Source organism: Alosa pseudoharengus, unplaced genomic scaffold (genome assembly GCF_046254945.1).
Source record: "Alosa pseudoharengus isolate Yale_2024_CS ecotype anadromous, Long Island Sound unplaced genomic scaffold, YU_APseudo_1.1 YU_APseudo_1.1_scf_22, whole genome shotgun sequence".
Taxonomy (NCBI): domain Eukaryota; kingdom Metazoa; phylum Chordata; class Actinopteri; order Clupeiformes; family Clupeidae; genus Alosa; species Alosa pseudoharengus.
This window is the reverse complement of record NW_027468680.1, coordinates 1291702-1301701: the sequence shown is the minus strand read 5'-3', so window position 1 is coordinate 1301701 and position 10000 is coordinate 1291702. Positions and strand designations below refer to the sequence as shown.

At 40.9% G+C, this 10000-nt stretch overlaps 2 protein-coding genes across 2 annotated transcripts in view; both read right to left on the bottom strand.

The window, feature by feature from the left end:
* tmem71 (transmembrane protein 71) overlaps positions 1-970 on the bottom strand; it is a 19779-nt gene extending 18809 nt beyond the window's left edge. The window contains exon 1 of the mRNA XM_076300175.1: positions 815-970. The gene's annotated coding sequence lies outside the window, so the exon portion shown is untranslated. The remainder of the gene's footprint in view (positions 1-814) is intronic.
* A 9001-nt stretch (positions 971-9971) lies between these two features.
* The window catches only part of ift57 (intraflagellar transport 57 homolog (Chlamydomonas)), an 11368-nt gene continuing 11339 nt past the window's right edge, over positions 9972-10000 (bottom strand). The window contains exon 11 of the mRNA XM_076299835.1: positions 9972-10000. This exon is cut by the window's right edge and continues 529 nt beyond it. The gene's annotated coding sequence lies outside the window, so the exon portion shown is untranslated.

Sequence of the window (10000 nt, the reverse complement as noted above, 5' to 3'; positions counted from 1 at the left end):
ATTTGCGCACGCGCTCTCCTCTGGCATCCTTGGCCATGTCATTCCCCTGCCAGAAACCCCCAAATGATTACCGTTAACTTCAAAACTAGCACAAATAAATCCACGCGCTTTCAGCTCTCCGCCATGCGCCTCAGAAGAGCAGCCACCGCGGCCGGACGGCGACTAAAACGCGGCCGCGCGGAGAGAGAGGCACCGTGAGCGTCCAGGGACAGACCGACAGACGGACAGAGGGACCGGAAGTCTCGGGGATTCCCACGGTGGACGACACAGCCCCCTTCTCTCCTTCTCCCTCTCTCTGTGTGTGTCGGCCTGAACCGCATTCCTCTGTCAAGTCAACATTATTTTAGGCTACACAAATCCGTGTCTGGCTGTCAAATATTTGATACAAATTATAATGATAAACTATAATGAGCGACACAGCATCCTGGTAGAGTCTACTTCTAGACTAAAATAATGATGTTGATAAGTTACGCGCGTGCATCCGGTAGCCTCCGGTCTAGCCGACGTTTCCAGCGTTAGTTCTTCATCCAACAAAAAGCGCGTGCAGCAACACGAACGCGCGCACAACCGACAGACATTCAAGCATCAGCTCGTGAGCCTAGAGCAAAGAAATCGTTTCTGGAGCTTTCCTTCTTCAGAGCCTGCGATTAACGGTCACGTTCAAGTTCCACTAACAGCAGCCAAACAAAGATCTCCACCTCCATGCCCCATCCCGTGTGTGTATGTGTGTGTGTGTGTGTGTGTGTGTTTGTCTTTCGGGGATTTGTCTTCTGTATGTAGTTTTCTTAACGGAGGGAACGAAGACTTTACTCACATTCTAGCCGGCGGAAGACGCGTTTCCTCGTCCCGAGCCGCGAGACCAGATCAGTCGGTGGGCTATTTTCCGGGGCTCGTCTCGCAGGCGCGGAGTGCTGGGAGTGTTTATCAACGGCTTCGCTCGACTGTAGGCTACTCTACCGACAGCCACCGGGAACGAGCAGGCGCACGCGCGCACACGGCTTCAACAGAGAGGGGAGGAGAAAGTCAGAAAAAAACTTGTGAATTTAGATAATAACAATGCTCGTCCAGTTCACTGCCACTAGTTTAACTATCCACGCTTAGACATACTGTTGATGTATGATACTGTTGATATGACACTGTTATGTATGACACTGTTAATATGTAGGCTATGATCATAAAACTGTTGATATGTATAATACTGTTGATATATGATCATAATGCTATGATCATAACACTGTTGATATGAAGGCTGTAAAAACTGATTCTGTTTATTGTTTTTTTCAGTGCCATGATGACTACTTGAGGTTAAACTGAACAGCGGAAACAGCAGCTAAAGAATGCTGGAGTGTGTGTGTGTGTGTGTGTGTGTGTAAGAGAGAGAAAGAGAGTGCTGGAGGGGTTCGGTATGATGGTCTGTATCTGTATTGAGGTTGTAATTCGGGATATCCAGACAGGCAAACAAAGCTGGCCACCAGGGATAACACTCTACACCAGCACACACACACACACACACACGCACGCACGCACGCACACACACACACACTCAGCATCCACACACACACACACACACACACACTCAGCATATACACACACGCACACACACTTGCGAGCTGCCAACAAGTTTCTTTAGCAATTTGCTAATTAATTAAGTGAGCTAGATTTTTAAACAATGTTTAAAAGATTATCACAATGTGCAGGTAGCTTGTTTGCTAAATAAGGTGTAAGATATTATAGGCATACCTAGTAGTGTGTGTTATGTAGTGTGTGTGTGTGTGTGTGTGTGCCTGTGTGTGTCATGGTGTGTGTGTGCGTGTGTGTGTGTCATGGTGTGTGTGTGCGTGTGTGTATGTGTGTGTGTGTGTGTATGTGTGTATGTATGTGTGTGTGTGGGTGTGTGTGTATGTGTGTGTGTGTGTGTGTGTGTCATGGTGTGTGTGTGCGTGGACGCTGGAGAGAGATAGAAAGGAAGTATGGCATGTGGCACATGTTTAGATAAGAACACTGATGTCATTCTTGGGTTTGTCAAGATGACATTCCTGTAGTGTGTGTGTGTGTGTGTAGTGTGTGAGAGAGAGATAGGGAGAGACACAGAGAGACATGTCTTTTAAACACACACACACACAGTTCTTTACCCTACAGCCGTACACTTTCTTCAAAATTTAGTTGAAAAACACACACACACACACACACACAGTTCTGTACCCTACAGCCGTACTCTTTCTTCAAAATATAGTTGACAAACACACACACACACCACACACACATATGTATTACAGTTTTTCTCCATTGGTTTAGCTCATTTCTTGAAACAGAAATTACATTCTCAAAATAACACAGACAAACCTCCAAACTTGGCAATTGTTCACAACAGAATTGAATTTCTCATTAATTTCATCAAATTGCAAATGTCTTAGTACATGTTTCAATGTCTCAGTACATCTTTGCAAATTATTAAGTACAGGTAGCCTCCATATAGCACAATTTCCAAGTGAATAGACCTTGTTGGTCTAAAAATGCATTGTTAATTCTCAGTCTAATGGTTTATGAAGTTCTGAGAAAAGAACCTCTCCTCTCAGGGTAACAGCTCATCCAGGACACCAGAGATTGGCCAATAATTTAACACATTTTGTATTGGGCAGTATATTCCAGTAATATGACACATTAACAACACAAAATAACACAAATTGTGTTAAAATTGTGATAACACAAAAAATGTGTAATTATTTAACACATCATATTTGAGAGTGTGTCAGCATCATTTAATTGTATAAGTTATCACATGCACAATAGTCTGTTCAATTGTCAGACTTTTTTACAGCACTGTAGGCTATATATCATTTTCTTTGTTTTTGTTTAATGTGTTTATATTGCACTATATTGCACTACATTTTCTTTTTACAGTTTTTCTCAGTCACTTTGGTACATTTCTCAGATCAGAATTTACTTTTATGCCTTCTAATTTTAAATTAAAGGCATAAAAGGCCAAAAAAATATACTTAAAAAAAATTCTCAAAACTACCTGTTCAATCTTCACATCATTGTGTCACTTGTGCACATCAAAAAAGGTTTTTCTTTTCTCTGTTCTTACTAGGGTTGGGCACCGAAACACGGTTCTAATGTGGCACCAGTGCTGACACAAACGGTAGTAACTGCATCGAATAACAACGTGGATTTCGGTGCCTCATTTCGGTGCTTAAATAGCGTTTCTTTTTTTTTTTTTTTTTTTATACGAGCCATCACTGCATGTCATGCGCCATCTTTAACGTCTTGCTCTACATCCAGATACAGTTAGCTAACATATGATAAACACTGAATTTATAAACCAGAGGGGTGCACCACATAGGCGAGTGGACAGTGTTTGACAGCTTGGGTGAGCCCAAGTAGCTTACTTTAAAGCGATATCGAGAGCTCCTGTCAAAATCTAGCAGTGGGCCTAACTACACACAAGCAAAAGGACTATGAAACAACATCAACAGTAGGCTAGCCTATACATTACACAATATCCTTGCTAATGCGCTAACTGACATTTATTTGAAATGTTATCAGCAAAGTTGTAGGCCTAAGGTGAAAACGTTTTCACGGTGTGTTAAACAACATAATGGCATGATATTAATCTTTCATGTGCATGAGGCCCATATAGCATCACAATGAATAAGAAGATCATGTTAAAAGAGCTGGCAAAAAAAATAAATATGTAGGTTACATACCTGATGTCACTGAGCTGACAAAGAGGCTACGAAACCATCTCTGTCCGTTATCGCTAATTAAACTCAGCTGACTGGTGTTAGCGCATAGCCAGTTGCTGTTAAAATGCCTACTAGCCTAGCGCTGGGAATCTAAACACTTCAACACCGACATGTAGACTAACATGTTCAAAACTACTGCGTGTTATGGGTTAAGACATGAAATTTCTTGAAGCATTTGGGAACACACTGAATTAACTGGAAAGTAGAGTCCCTGTTAGATTAGCTTGCTTGCAAATGCCGTTGTCCATGACCTGGCAGTTTTATGGCAAGCGGTTTTAACATAGGCTACATTATGGCAAACCGCCTACACTGGGTAAACTTGAAAGCAGAGCTCACCATTGTGTGTGCATGCATGGCAAGCTGTTTTAACATTTAAATGTATTATTCGTAGGAGCAATACACAGGTTTCCCGTTTACCAACAAAACTAGATGCGCGCGCAGCCGTGGGGCAGAAGATGCTTGGTGGCCATCCACAACGTTATAAACTTAACCTAAATAGTCGGCTGCTGTAAGCTACAATCGGAATTTTTTGTATACCCCTGTTGTCTCAATGATAATAACATCTCATTTCAGACTATATTTCAAAGTTTGCCGTTCATTTGCATTATTAATATAACATCGTATTTTGTCATTTTTGGCAAAGACATGCATTACGTTAGGGATATTGAACATATTTAACATTCTCTAACCATTCTCTAACCACGTGATTTCGAATTGGTGCAGTTTTCAGCACAAAAACTCATTTTATTCTTTTGCTCTTTTGCATTGCTCTATGCTGTTCTATAGTGCTTTCTGCCTCTTGGTTGCGCACACATTTTTTCGTGACGTTGCATAGAAATCCATGTATGAGATATTGATAGTAAATTGAATATAACAGTTCAATTTCATGTTGAAATTTTTCTTATTAATAAAAAAAAAGCAATTCATGCTTTAGACCATTTTAATTTAAAACATTTTAAAAACAAAGTACCGGTTCAGGCACCGTTTCGGCACCGGCACCGTTTTAAAAGTATCGATTTAGCACCGGTATCAGATAAAACCCAAACGATACCCAACCCTAATTCTTACCGTAAAATCCTATTTTTTTCTGTTTCCGTTTTGTACACAATTATATTCTGTTAGCTAGACAAAAAAACGAGTACAGTAACCATTGTCAATGAAGGACTGGGCTACAGTAAGACTGAGAGGTGGACATGAGGGATATTTCAATGGTGACAAAACATCTAAACATTTTCACTTGCAGTGCTTAACAATGCCAAAGGGACGATGCATTTTGGGGGCACTGACTATATGAGAAAGAAATTTAGTTTTGACACGAGTGAACTGTTTTGGGAGAGATATGAGCTTTTGCAGGTGAATTGTGGTGTTGTGCTGACCCAGGTCATTTTGGCAAAAGCACCAAGAGTGTTGAGAACGTCCGGTCGGTTTCAAGAAATGAGGCAAAGCAATTGAGAAGGATCTTTGCAATTTTCTTGGCAGGGGATGGAATTTAGTTTTGAAGCATGGGTGAAAGGTTTTGGGAGAGATATGAGCTTTTGCAAGTGAGCATTGGTGTTGAGCTGAACTGTAAGACCGTTTGGCCAAATGATCTTAGTGTTTTGAGAATTAGTGGGGCTGTTAAGCTCTTAAAATAGGGACGATCTTGCTTTTTGTGAAAGAAGCATGAAACTTTCAGGGTTTGTTCTTGATGACCTAAGCTTTAATTTAAGATCTGGAGGCATTCTCAGTTTGACCTCTGAGGTCAGATAGAGGTCACTGACCTCTGTAATCCCTGCTGAAAAAAACAGCCTGACCAGCTAAAGGTGGTTTGCTGGTTGACCAGCTTGTTTGACCACCCTATGATGGTTGACCAGCTAGACCAGCAAATCTCTTGCGAAAACATACCTTAAGCTGGTTTACCCACCTAACGATGGTAATTCAGCTGGTTTTGCTTGTCGTACCACCTCAAGCTGGTCATTTTAGCTGGTGTTGCTGGTCTACACTGCTGGTTTAACTGGCCGTGCCAGCTTATGTTGGTCAAACCAGCATGACCATCTTACACCAACGATGTCAAGCTTAGCAGGCTGGTCACCAGCATGACCATCTTGCACCAGCTGTATCCCACACGACAGGCTGGTCAAACCAGCATGACCAGCTTCCTCAGATGGTCACGCCAGCATATCCAGCTGGTGGCCTAACCAGCTACACCAGCAAAGACCAGCAAGAGCTGGAAGAAAACCAGCAAAGACCAGCTAAAACCAGTTAGGTGGGTAAACCAGCTGAAGGTATGTTTTCGCAAGAGATTTGCTGGTCTAGCTGGTCAACCATCATAGGGTGGTCAAACAAGCTGATCAACAAGCTGGTCAACCAGCAAACCACCTTTTGCTGGTCAGGCTGTTTTTTTCAGCAGGGATATGTTGTGACACTACAGGTGAATGGGGTAAATAAATTAAGTAATAGATATCACCATGAAACTTTCTCAGTTGATTACTCATGTTAAGCTAAGAAAAAAATGTATTGAAAGTTTTTTATATTTTAATGTTTAAATATGCAAATTAGGCCTTATCTCATTAAAAATGCACTAATTTGCATACATTTTAAAAAACAAAATCAGATTGTCTGATAAAGCCAGGCTCAAAATATTTTTTTCATTTTGTTGTTTGTTTGCATCACTGCACGTAATGATGTTCTTAGAGTGCTATCAATGCTATAGATAAGTTTCTCATGCCCAGAAACATGGAAAAACATATTTAGTTTATATTTCTATCACATTTAGATCCTAAGATACACCCATTTCTAATTTTTCGGGCCTTGAAATTTCATATCACAGTGGTACAGGTGAATTATAGGGATGGCGAAATAAAAAAAAAATCTTTACCGGCCACTGAGCCTCATTAACCGGTTAAAGTCGGTCACCGAAAATTCTATAACTGCCATTTATGATACCCGTGTCCTGTCGCGCATCTTTCTCTGCCCGTGAAACAAGTTATCCCCCCATTTTAGAATGGTTAGGCTCCCGTCACACAATGTTAGTTCGTGCCCTTTGTATTATTCATTTTCCCCAATCATTGTCCACTACTTGTGGAGGAATAAGGGTTTTGTTTTGGGGAGAAAAATAATTGCTTTCCCTGCGCACCCACGCACAGGCACACATTACGCACAACGGCGACCTTCCATGCAACGCGGCACCGAGCTCGGGCTATAAAAAGCTCACGTTACAAAGTCACAAACAGAGAACGCTATTTGGTGGTGTTACAGGAAAGTATATTAACCAACGTCTTCGTAAAAAAACTTACCGATTGCCAACAGCCTCTGTAGCGTGCTGCACAAAATCCTTTGCAATAAGTTCCTGTCGTCATGCCATTTAAGTACAGATGAATAATAAAACACAACAAGTAGGCATATGCTAAGTTAGTCTTTCGTGTCTTCGTTTGCCATTACATTGTTACAATTATCATCATGCCATAGTCACGTGTGTGCGCAGTGTAATAACAGACGCTGGCATTCGGGAGCTTTAAAAATAGTGGGTTTTTTTGTTTTTGTTTTTTTTTAACCGGTGGCAGAAAATTTTAACCGGTCAACCACCGGTTAAACGGCTACCGGTTAACATCCCTAGTGAATTACAGGATAATAGAAGTAGATGTCCATAAACCCCTCAGTAATTCTTTCCCCATCTCATATGACAACAAAATGAAAAAAATATTTTGAGCCTGGCTTTATCAGACAATCTGATTTTGTTAAAATGTATGCAAATTAGCGCATTTTTGATGAGATAAGGCCTAATTTGCATATTTAAACATTAAAATATAAAAAACTTTCAATACATTTTTTTCTTAGTTTGACATGAGTAATCAACTGAGAAAGTTTCATGGTGATATCTATTTATTTTTTTTACCCCATTCACCTGTAGTGTCACAACATATTACAGAGGTCAATGACCTCTATCTGACCTCAGAGGTCAAACTGAGAATGCCTCCAGATCTAAAATTAAAGCTTAGGTCATCAAGAACAAACCCTGAAAGTTTCATGCTTCTTTCATAAAAAGCAAGATCGTTGAGCTTAACAGCCCCACTAAATGTAATTTCTTGTTTCTGGAAATGAGCCAAACCAATGGAGAAAAACTGCAACATCTGCATTTGTAAGCTCATAGGACCCCCTGCTGGGCATTTGAAGAAAAACCTCCAAACACTCAGAGAGGAGAGACACATCACACACACTCACACACTACAACACACACACACACAAACACACACCACACACACACTCAGAGAGGAGAGACACACCAAAGGCATCAGCAGCACTCCAGCTGAGTTAAAGCTACATTGTGTCATTTCATCGGTTAATTCTTAATTCTTCTAGAGCACCACTAACCACCAGAGCAGCGCTCTAGAGCATTTATTCCCAACGGGGGTACGCATACCACCAGGGTTGGGTAGTAACGGATTACATATAATCTGGATTACGTAATCAGATTACAAAAATCAAGTAACTATAATCAGCCCAGATTACAATAAAAAAATTGTGTAATCAGATTACAGTTACATTGTTGGGGATTACCTGATTACATGTTATCATGCAAGCAATGCAACTTTTTAATGATAGCCTAGTTATCTTTTAATTCGACAAGCTTCGGGCTTTCCGGTTCGATCCCCCGACCAGTAGAAAAAATGTGGGCGGGGGAAGTGGTTGAGCACTGCTCTCCCATGCCCACATCCATGGCTGAAGTGCCCTTGAGTAAGGCACCTAACCCCTCATTGATCCCCGAGCACCGTTGTAGCAGACAGCTCACTACTCTGGGTTGGTGTGTGCTTCACCTCACTGTGTGCTCATTGTGTGTTTCACCCTAACTGTGTGTTCACTGTGCTTCACTAATTCGTGGATTGGGAGACCAAATTTCCCTCACGGGATCAAAAGAGTATCTATACTTACTTACTAACTTATTTACTATTGGGGCAGGTCTCTCGGCACACTGCCTGATCTTTTCCTCCTAATCTTAATTTAGCCTCTTGTTTTAGTGTTACCGTTTACTTTGAGAAAGTCACCAGGTTCACCTGGTTAAAAAACATCCCAAAGAAATATTTTTCTCACCCCCACAATTGAAATGGACATGGTGTCATTCAATCTCAGGCCATGTCCCTGGGTCAAAAAAATCCATCGAAAGCTAAATTCATTGTCCAGGTGTGCCCTTATAAAGGTTAAGCTGAGTTGTGCATGTTTGGAGAATAGTGATCCATGATCACATCCATGACTAAGTGATCAATTTTGGGATGGGGAAAATTTCAACCACCAAAATACCACCCCCAAAGTGGAAAATAGCTATAGAAATTTATTCGTTTTGGGTGTTTTTCAGACAATGGGACCTGGTGACCTCAAAGTAAATGGTAACACTAAAACAAGGGGCTACATTAAGATTTTTGGAGGAAAAAATCAGTTAATTCACACAGGAATGCTTTACTCAGAGCAAAGAGATTTCTTAGATGTAATGAAATAATAAACAGAAAAATAGAATGAGAATTCTTTCATCAATTCAGTGGTGGTGTCTTTTACTTAAGGGACATATTTATTGAAGTAATCTAAAAGTAATCCTAAAGTAATCAGATTACGTTACATGTTTTTGGTAATCCTGATTACGTTACTGATTACAAAAATTGCCATGTAATTTGTAGTCAGTAATGGATTACATTTCAAAGTAATCTGACCCAACCCTGCATACCACTAGGGGCCAAGTAGCCCAATGGACACTTTTAGCCCCGTAGCCCAATGGAGTATGAATCATGTTAGGATTAGTATGCATACCACCAGGATTAGTATGCATGTTAGGATTAGTATGCATGTTAGGATTAGTATGCATGTTAGTATGCATGTTAGGATTAGTATGCATGTTAGGATTAGTATGCATGTTAGTATGCATGTTAGGATTAGTATGCATGCCACCAGGGCCACGTCTGTGTGTGTGTGTCTGTTTGTCGACTGCTCCTGGTTGTGTGTGTGTGTGTCTGTTTGTCGACTGCTCCTGGTTGTGTGTGTGTGTGTGTCTGTTTGTCGACTGCTCCTGGTTGTGTGTGTGTGTGTTTGTCTGTTTGTCGACTGCTCCTGGTTGTGTGTGTGTGTGTGTCTGTTTGTCGACTGCTCCTGGTTGTGTGTGTGTGTGTCTGTTTGTCGACTGCTCCTGGTTGTGTGTGTGTGTGTACACATACATAACCACAGTGATGCTACTGATATTTTAAAGGTTAAACTTTAACACAGTTTCTGTTCGTATTAAGACTTTATTCAGA